This window comes from Girardinichthys multiradiatus, chromosome 22, assembly GCF_021462225.1.
Source record: "Girardinichthys multiradiatus isolate DD_20200921_A chromosome 22, DD_fGirMul_XY1, whole genome shotgun sequence".
Taxonomy (NCBI): Eukaryota; Metazoa; Chordata; class Actinopteri; order Cyprinodontiformes; family Goodeidae; genus Girardinichthys; species Girardinichthys multiradiatus.
This window is the reverse complement of record NC_061814.1, coordinates 43,957,000-43,966,383: the sequence shown is the minus strand read 5'-3', so window position 1 is coordinate 43,966,383 and position 9,384 is coordinate 43,957,000. Positions and strand designations below refer to the sequence as shown.

Sequence of the window (9,384 nt, the reverse complement as noted above, 5' to 3'; positions counted from 1 at the left end):
ATCTCATCCATGTGACTGCCTTGAAATCTGAATTATTTAATGATTACAATAATAATATCTTGGTAACAATAAATTTGTCTTTAATTGAGAAGGCGTTCTCCAAGTATGTGAAATGGCCGATATCACCTAAGGTTAAAGAGACTCATTTCAAAATCTCTCACAATATTTACCCAGTGGCAGAATTTTTGCCCAAAAGATTTAAATTTGATTCAACTTGTTGTGCCTTTTGTGAATATCCAGAAGAATCCGTTGATCATCTCTTTTTTTCCTGTCCTTTTTCTTTTAAACTATGGAGAGACATTAAAAACTGGTTGTCCCTTAAAATCGAAGACACCCCAGAGATAAACCATCAACCACATATTATACTATGTTGATGACCTTGATTGTCAAATATCTGACATGGTAAATATTGTTTTCTTGCTTGTTAAATATCATATACACTGCTGTAAATGGAAAGGTTCTACTCCTTGTTTTGATTTTTTTCTTAATCAATTTAAACTGTATTACACATCACTGAAATATTTGAAATCCGTTTATGCAAAAAAAAAAATAACTGCCAATATCTCTACCTTTCTTTAGTTTTAAATCTAGCTCTATTTCTATTCAGTTGCTTTACTGTTTATGTGTTTGTTTTTAGTCTTAGCCCCATGTTCTGTGTTTCTTTTTATTCCTATGTTGCAACGTTCTTTGTACCTCTACAAGTTTTTGTATACTGCTTGTTTAATAAAAAAAAAACAAAATGTTTTTAAACTAAAAAAAACTTCCACTCTTGTGTCCCTTGCGGGTTCCCGTTGATGGGTTCGAGTCCGTAGTGTTTCCCAATTCTCCAGAGTGGTCCTTAGCCCCGCCCCCTTTGTGCCCCACATCCGCCCTTCGGCGAAGCCCGCATCGAAGCCGACTACTGCTCTAACGGTAGATCGCAGCGTTCGGTCACTCATTACTGCCACATATTGGCCACAAATGTAACAGATTGTGTTAAAAACAATAGACCGCATGCGGCAAAACGTGATTACAAAGCAACTAATCGATGACGAAATTAGTTGACAACTATTTTAATAATCGATTTTAATTGATGAAATCGATTAGTTGTTTCAGCTCTAATTTAAAGCCTGTTGTAACATCAAACCTCATTAAACCACTAAAAGCAGCTTAAGTACCAACAGAAGTATTTTTTACGGTGATATTAAATAAGTTAGAGTATGCGTTCTGATGAGGCTTATCTGTCAGATTAAAAGGCCTTTTAAAAATAATAACCTTTAAGCAGATATTAAACATCATTCTCAGTAAGTCACCATTTCTGTATTAAAATGTCCTTTATTGGTTTGATGTTTTCATCAGCTGGAAGCAGAAAGTCATCATTATTAACAGTAATAAAGACTTGAAAACATCAGTCTGCGTGGAATCAAAAAATTAACTTTTCAATATTATCGTAATTTATTGAAAACGACTATTAATTGAGGTTAAAATGTTTGCCACAGTTCCTCAGCATCAATAAAGAACTGGCTGATTTTGTTATGCTTTTTCCTGCTGTAGTTCCTGGTGACTTTAGATGAATGTTCAGCGAACATGCAGGCAGGAGCATGAGGTTGGATCATGAAGCAAAGGGCTCGCTGTTTTTACGTGTTTGATCATGTTTATTAGAAACAGCTTGTAATGTCCTGATAGTAAATCCCTGTGACATAGATGGTGATATTAATGCTCCAGGCTGACCGCCGACTGAAGGCAGGCTGGAAAATAATGCCCTCATCCTGCCAACAAACAATAACACATACAACAGACCAACACCATTAAATACTGCCTAAAATTATTTAAACAAAACACAAAATCAAAATGATCTTACCAAAAATATAAACAGGCTGCACTGTTGTTAGCACTGTTGCCCTGCAGCAAGAAGGTCCTGGGTGGGAATCCCAGCCTAGAGTCTTTCTGCATGAAGTTCGGTGTTCTCCCGTTGCATGCGTGGGTTCTCTTTGTGGGAGGAAGCTGGAGTACCCAGTCCAAAAACACGACTGTTAGGTTAGTTGGTTTCTCTAAAAGGCCATTAGGTATGAGTGTTTGTACATGAATGTCTGTCTGTCTGTGATGGACTGGCGACCTGTCCAGGGTGTACCTCACTTCTTGCCTAATGACCTCTGGAGATAGACACCAGGCCCCCAAGAATAAGTGGGTATAGAGGATGGATGGTTGGCGACAGGACCACAGCAGAAACAGTCATTAAATGCCCAATTAATATAATAAAATGACATGAGTTCATGGACCATGAAACTCCAGTAAACTGAACAAAGAGCGCTTGGAAAGGTAGATGACTGCACCCTGGAAAAGGTCAAAGGTCAGGAGATGTGACAGCACTACGTTAACTGTTATTATTTCACTAATATTTGAGATTACAATAGAACATTTAATATTGCTGTCACATTATCAGCCGTCTGTTTGGAGGGTGTTGGACGACATGATGGCAAAGAAAATAACTCCCACATGACCTTCCTACCCTTTAAACGCTAGAAACACAATTTGATCACCATGTAAACCAGCCTGTCACAGATTAATTTTCATAACTTTCTCTACAAGCGCTGCGGCGCTCACAAGTCATGGATACCGCACATGTGCACCACTGCTACAAAAATAACTGAACTGTGACTGAAACATTGCAGCAGTGACCCAATAATAGCGTTACTTCATGTTACACTATTCTGTGCAGACGCTGTACTCACCTGCTGTCTGATTAAGCTGGTTAATAATTATTTAACCAGTTGAGCACACTAATACAGCATAGAAAACAGTTGATCTTTTTCATAAAAAATAAGCAAAATGAAATGATGACGTCACAGTAAGTAAGAGCCCTAGGCATAACCCAGCAGGACACTGGGAATTTTACCCAATTGTTCTCCATTATAAATGGAGTTTTCACAGCAGAAGCACTTTAAAAGCCATTCTCATAATATAAAGTCACCACAGATCTTGATGTTCCACCTAATCTTCTTCATTTCTTCATGTTTAGACCAATGTAACAGGTGTTTTTATATAATCCGAGCATAAATGGCTAAGCAGGAAACCATGTGACAGCAGCTTAAGAATTTGATATAGTATTATTGATATAGTAACAATATTGTAATGCTTCAGAAAAGTAACTTTAAAATGTTTATTAAAGCTTTACCTCTAAGTGTATCTTCAGGTCATGTCTGTGAATAACAAAATGCTAATTTGAATCTTTAGGAAATGAAGAAACTGCCAGATGTTAACCTTAGCCAGAGGTGGCGTTCACTTCTGTGGGCTTGGAGGCTTCTGGGATGGTCCATCATTCAGTGGGAATGTGGACTGTGTTCACACGGATCAGTATTCTAGATCTTTCTTGGAGGAAATGGACAAAGACGCAATATTTGCTGCCTTACAAACCACATCCTCCCCAGGTATGTTCATGCATCTTTCACCAAAAACACTTTCCATAGATATGGCTGAGGAAGAAGAGGGTATGGCTGCTGGATTGGATCTGCCTGCAGCCTAGACCTGTTGGGAGAATTTAATTACCAAAAATATGATGATGACTCTCTTCTGTTGGACACCTTAAAGTGTTTACACATAAAGCTCTTCATGGATTGGTTTCCCAATGCCATAATGGCTTTTAGGTCTGAGAAGAATCTGAACTATTTCAATTAAAAATGTACTGAAACAATTTATTATGAATGTGCAGCAGCCCGAACTGTTTCTCTTCATGTTGTCTGACATGAAATAATTTGATTTAAAGTTGCAACACTGCAGTATGTCTTAAGCAATGGTATAGTCGGCATTGCATTTGAATTTTAAAGCCCACAATCCAGATATGCCTTCCTGTGGGATTTGCACCCCTGGGCCAAGCGTAAATGTGTGTTTGGAGTCCATACATGGCACTGTGCGTTGTCTTTACATTCAACATTGTGAATTTATATTGTGCATCTCCAATATTTACGTTTTTCAAATGTATTGCAGATCAAACATGTGTCTCTTGAGCTCTGACCCTGCACATAATCACGTAATCCTTCATTTCTAACACCAGGATAACTTGAAGTTGCATATAGGAGGGCTGTGCATTAAGCTGTGGCTCTTGTGTGGATTACGGCCGAGGGAAACCGTTGCGAGACAGATCCGATGTCAGCTGTGGCAGTAGAACGTGCTGCGGTTCTGCAGGGTTAGCAGATTAGAGCTGTTTTCAATCACATGGAAACCAAAGAGACAACAGAGGATAAAGATGAGAGCAGACCAGTGCAGCCAGAATGTACAGTGTTCTCAGCTGGCTTCTAGGAAACTTTAAAACTGAAGGTGATAAAGCTTTTGCAACAGTAGCTCCCCGACTCTGGAACTCTATCTCCTTGTGTATAAAGACTGCGGATTCAGGGGTGTCTTTTAAAAAACAGCTAAAAACTCATCTTTTTACGCTTGCGTTTGGTTAGTTTATTTTTGATTTTATCTTATCGTCTATTTTACATTTATAAATATATTATTACAATTGTACTTTGTATTAGTGTTGTGAAGCACTTTGTGATCTGTGTCTTGAGAGGTGCTATATAAATAAAATTGTACTTACTTACTTACTAGGAAAATAACATAATTAATCTGCAAGTAAAACTGGGAGGACACCACAGTGAAGGAGTGTGTTCATGTTTGAGATCCTGCCTAGATGGACTCAGTACAATTTTACCGTGAAAACGTGTCAAACATCACGTTTCAGTTTTTTGATCTATTTGGACAGGGATTCAGGTTCTGGATATACAGGTGCATCACAGTACATTCTTATATCTATTAAAGGTTTATTTATACTCATAGATTCATTAAACACAGAGTGATAATAAACTTTAAGCATTTATATTAATTTGCATGTTTCTGGCTTACATCTAATGACCCAAAATTATTTTTAATGCCTGTAAATCCATGTACTGCACAGTATATGCTCTCAGTACCAGGTCTGGGCTCCTTTTGCATGACTTACTGCAGTAAGCAGTTTGGGGTGGAGTCAAACCTTTGATGTGCGCCCTGCTGGTAGACGATGAAAAGCACGCTCAAACATCGTTATTCTCTTGCTACATCAATTAAGTTTCTAAAATTGTGGAAGCTTTAAATAAATCATTTAATTTCTGGATAAGAAACAATCTCACAATGTTTTTCAAGAGATTTATATTAAGAAACGAACCCAAGGAGAGATTAAAAATGTGAGATAATATTAATATTTTTCTGTTAACAGTTTATCTGCTTATAGCAACATGGGGTAGAACTATCAGTTTGCTGAGGATTTGGACCTGACTGAAAATGATCACATATTTATTACAGCACCGCAGAATAGCAACAAAAAGAGGTCAACCTAAGTAGCATACACCATCAAATCAGCCCATCTAAGGTGCTTCTTATGATGCTGATATATATTTAATATTTGTTGTTAATTATGTTATTTATGTAATCTACCAATTTAAAAATGTTCCGCTGTTGTTTTTATATAATCAACAATAATTTTAGGGCTGCATGGTTGGTAGCACTGCAGCAAGAAGCTCATGGGTGCGAATCCCTGCCTGAATACATTTAGCATGTCCTCCTCCTGCAAGTGGGTTTTCTTCAGGTACTCCGGCACAAAACATGACCGTTAGGTTGGTCGGTCTTTCTAAATTGTCCTTAACAATGAGTGTGTGCATGGCGCCGCATCCCTCCCCAACCCCTTTGCAAGGATGAGTGGATAATAGATGATGGATGAACGGACGGACGGATTTATTTAGGCCTTTCAGTTTGGAGTATGGGTGTGTCAAGCAACTTCTGCCAGCAAAGGACACAAGGACTGGATCTGATACCATACATCAGACAGGTCGCTGCCAATGATCCAGTTAAGAGAACAAGAGCAGCAGAAACCATAAAAACATCTTCTGCTTCAACTAAGCTTCAGTCCCAATCAGTGTGTTTGGATTCAACAGAATACAATTCAGTGTGATACAAGAGATGAAATCACAACAAAAGACAAGAAAATGAAATGAGAACATTTTTTACCTGACCCAACAGAAACGAAAGAACTATTTTTCACAGGAACATGCTGTTTGTTTATTCCTGTATACGTTTAAAACACCCGGCTCTTAGTAAAGAAACAATGAACCACGATGTGAAAAATCTGCCTGGCAGCAGATCTTTTCAGCCTTTCAAGGAGCTCAACAGGAAGCAGCTCGTTGCATCAGTCACTATGGAGAAATACATGCATTTCAATCAGGAGTGGATGAAGCTGACCTCAAAACTGCATGTAGGAGTATGATATTTCAAATATAATGACTTAATAAGAAAGGCAGGAATATGGTAGCGATACATCATAGAGAATGTAATGTAGTTATAACAGAAAATGTGCAAAAAGCTGTGAAAAGGTTGCTCCACAAACTACAACGTGCTTCTGGTTAAACCCCAACCTTCTTTAGATCTCCACAGTTTAAACATCTCACAGGAATTGGACATATATATGAATGAATGATCATTTTGATCCCTTTTTACAGTTAAAAAACACATTTTAAGTTTACATTTTTTTCAGATTTCTTACTGTGTCAGGTCAGACTGTGATGGGTACCAGCAGTCATGGGGCGAGCAACGGGGTACACCCTGGACAGGTCACCAGTCAATCAATGGACAACACAGAGACAACACACTGGGCAAACAACCATCAAGACACGCACTCATACCTAAGGACAATAAACTAACCATCCTGAGAGAACCCTCGCATGCAAAGTCCATGCGGAAAGAGCCCAGGCAGGGATTCGTACCCAGAACCTTGTCATTACTTGTCTGGTGAAATGTTGTGCTGCTATCCAGGTTTTGGGAGGTAAAGTAAGCAGCATCCTTCAGGCTGTAGTTTGTTTTTAAACACCAGTTATGGAGACACATTTCTGAAATCTACCTTCAAATAGAAACGATGAAGATCATTATCGGCCTAATAGGTTTGACTAAAAGCGAAGGAAAACACTGGTAATATGAGTTGGACGGCACATTAAACATTCAACAGTCTCATTGTCTGTTTGTTCCAAACAGACCATCAACCCACATCCATAGGTGACATCACTTTATGGAAATGAGGAAGAGGAGATGGAGGAAGGATGGGGGTCAAACCACTACCAGACACATGGAAACTGTGTCTGGTAGTGGTGAGGTTTTGTTTCTAGTATCCACTCATCCTACTGCAGGAATGTCATATTAATTTTTTTTAACGATTTATTTGAACAGTTGATTTTCAAGGATAGAGGTACTGAAACATTTCACAGATTTTTTTAAAACAACAATCAGGATGTTGGAAGCAGTCAGGATGCTTATATTATTTATTATTAATTAAATAAACATTTAATCGGTCACATATTGTCCTGTGAAAACCAGCCCAATATGGCGGTGGTATTAGGACAATAGGTGAAAGAGTGACTCGAGCTCTAACATCACTGAACAGCAAAACTGCATACATGGAAAAAATTCACGCAATTTCTTAAAAAATAAGAATTTATCAACAAAGAAATTTCAACTCCAAGTTAAACATATTTCTGTAAAAAATATATTTACAATACTAGAACAATTACACTAAATCTACCAAGAATAATGAAGGAATATAAAAAAAACTAATGAACTGTGTACAAATGAACAAACAAGGGAATCAATAAAAATGGTTAAAAACCATGATCTGTAAATTTATGCAATATTACCATTCAGTGTTATTTGTTTGAGAACGAAGGTTATCTCGAGGAACCTGGAAATGAGGATAGATTAGTCTTAGAACTAAGAACAATAATTGGTATAACTACAAACCACCATTCACAATGCAACATCTGATAAAACATTATTTTAAGAAAATAATATTTTAAAGAATGATTTGCGTGTTCTTTACCGTTAGCGGTTGTAGCTAACAAAATAAACTTATAGCTGGTGACCAGAATCAAACACATACCTTTCAAATACCACTAATAAAAGGGTTGAAATGCATAAGCGTGGATATTATTTATTTAATACGTTATTTTATAAAATGAAGACTGATTTGCTGAAATAAAAAACAACATTCTGGATAATAATAATTAGCTTTCGCTGTCCTTATTTAGTAAAATAATATTTAAGGAAATATTTCAACAACCTTTCTGGTTAAATGATTCTTAATGATGTTTAATTAGCTATCACATTTGGTAATGGACTACAAAAATGGCGACGAGTTGTGTGTAAACATCTGACCTTGCAGGCGCTAGTATTAGCTGTTAGCTTTATTAGTTCTAGCTAACAAAGGAAAGCTTGTAGCTTGTTCACCAGTCAAACATGTCTTTTAAAACACCAGTAATACAAGGATTAAAATGCTTTTGAGCGCTGACGGAGCGTTATGGCCGATCTGTGTTTAAAATCACCCTTTAAATAATGTTTGTCTCAACTTTAAAACACAGAACTAATAACTAGCCTCACGGCTGAATGGCCTGTTCACATATTTAGTTAGATGTCTCTTAGTGAGCTGCACCCCCGTTAACAAGCTGGTAGATTTCATTTAAGCTGGCTGGTTTCCTGGAACAGAACCGAGTATTAATAATAGTCCGCAAATTTGCAACAAGGTTGAGGTCGGCCCAGTGGAACCATTACAGATGCTCTTTTTAGCCTGCTTTATCCAGTCCAAAACCAGTTCTAACGTGTGTTTGGGGTCATTATCCTGCTGGAAAACCCAATCATGTAGGTGGAAGTAGTATTCCTTTTTCATTTTTCCATCTTCTTTTTGCAACTCCTTAGTACAGCTGGCAGCAAAATAGTCCCACAGTATGATGCTGCCACCACCATACTTGACAGTTCGTACATTGGTCTTATTGAATGCCTCACCGTGACTCCATGAAAAATACTTGTTACTGTGTCCAGAAGACTCAATCTTTATCTCATCTGATTATAAATTGTTTCTCTAGAAGGTGTTTGGCTCGTCTTTTCATGGACCTGAACCTCCTTACCAGTTGGTTTTATCTGAGGGGTATAATTAGGGTCAGATGGTTAAAATGTGAACGAAGTTGGATGTTCCAACAGGACAATGATCCCAAACATGCATCTGAACTGGTTTCGATGGATAAAGCAGGCTAACACAGCTCTGAATTAAAGACATTCCTGTGGGGGATGTAATCATCTGACTTTGATCTGTTTCCTATCAAACATGGAGGTATTTTGTACGTGCTGACCTCCAGACCAGCAGGTCTAAGCTAGAGTGACTCTTAAATGTGTAACCCTCAGGGCTGGATGTCCAGCTGCTGCTGGAGAAATATACGAGTGACCCCACTGACAGAGCGGCAAATAAAAGGCAGCCGAGGTCCAACAAAGAATGACTTCCAAATCCCCAACAAGCCAATCACCAGACAAGGACGGCACGGCTTTACGCTCAACTCAGGGTTATTCCGAAACCTTTGA

General features: G+C 38.1%; 1 long non-coding RNA gene across 1 annotated transcript in view; it reads left to right on the top strand.

The window, feature by feature from the left end:
* The first annotated feature begins 844 nt into the window (after positions 1-844).
* The window catches only part of LOC124858926, a 45,042-nt gene continuing 36,502 nt past the window's right edge, over positions 845-9,384 (top strand). Inside the window, exons 1-2 of the long non-coding RNA XR_007035974.1 lie at positions 845-912; positions 3,214-3,407. This is a non-coding gene — a long non-coding RNA (uncharacterized LOC124858926). The remainder of the gene's footprint in view (positions 913-3,213; positions 3,408-9,384) is intronic.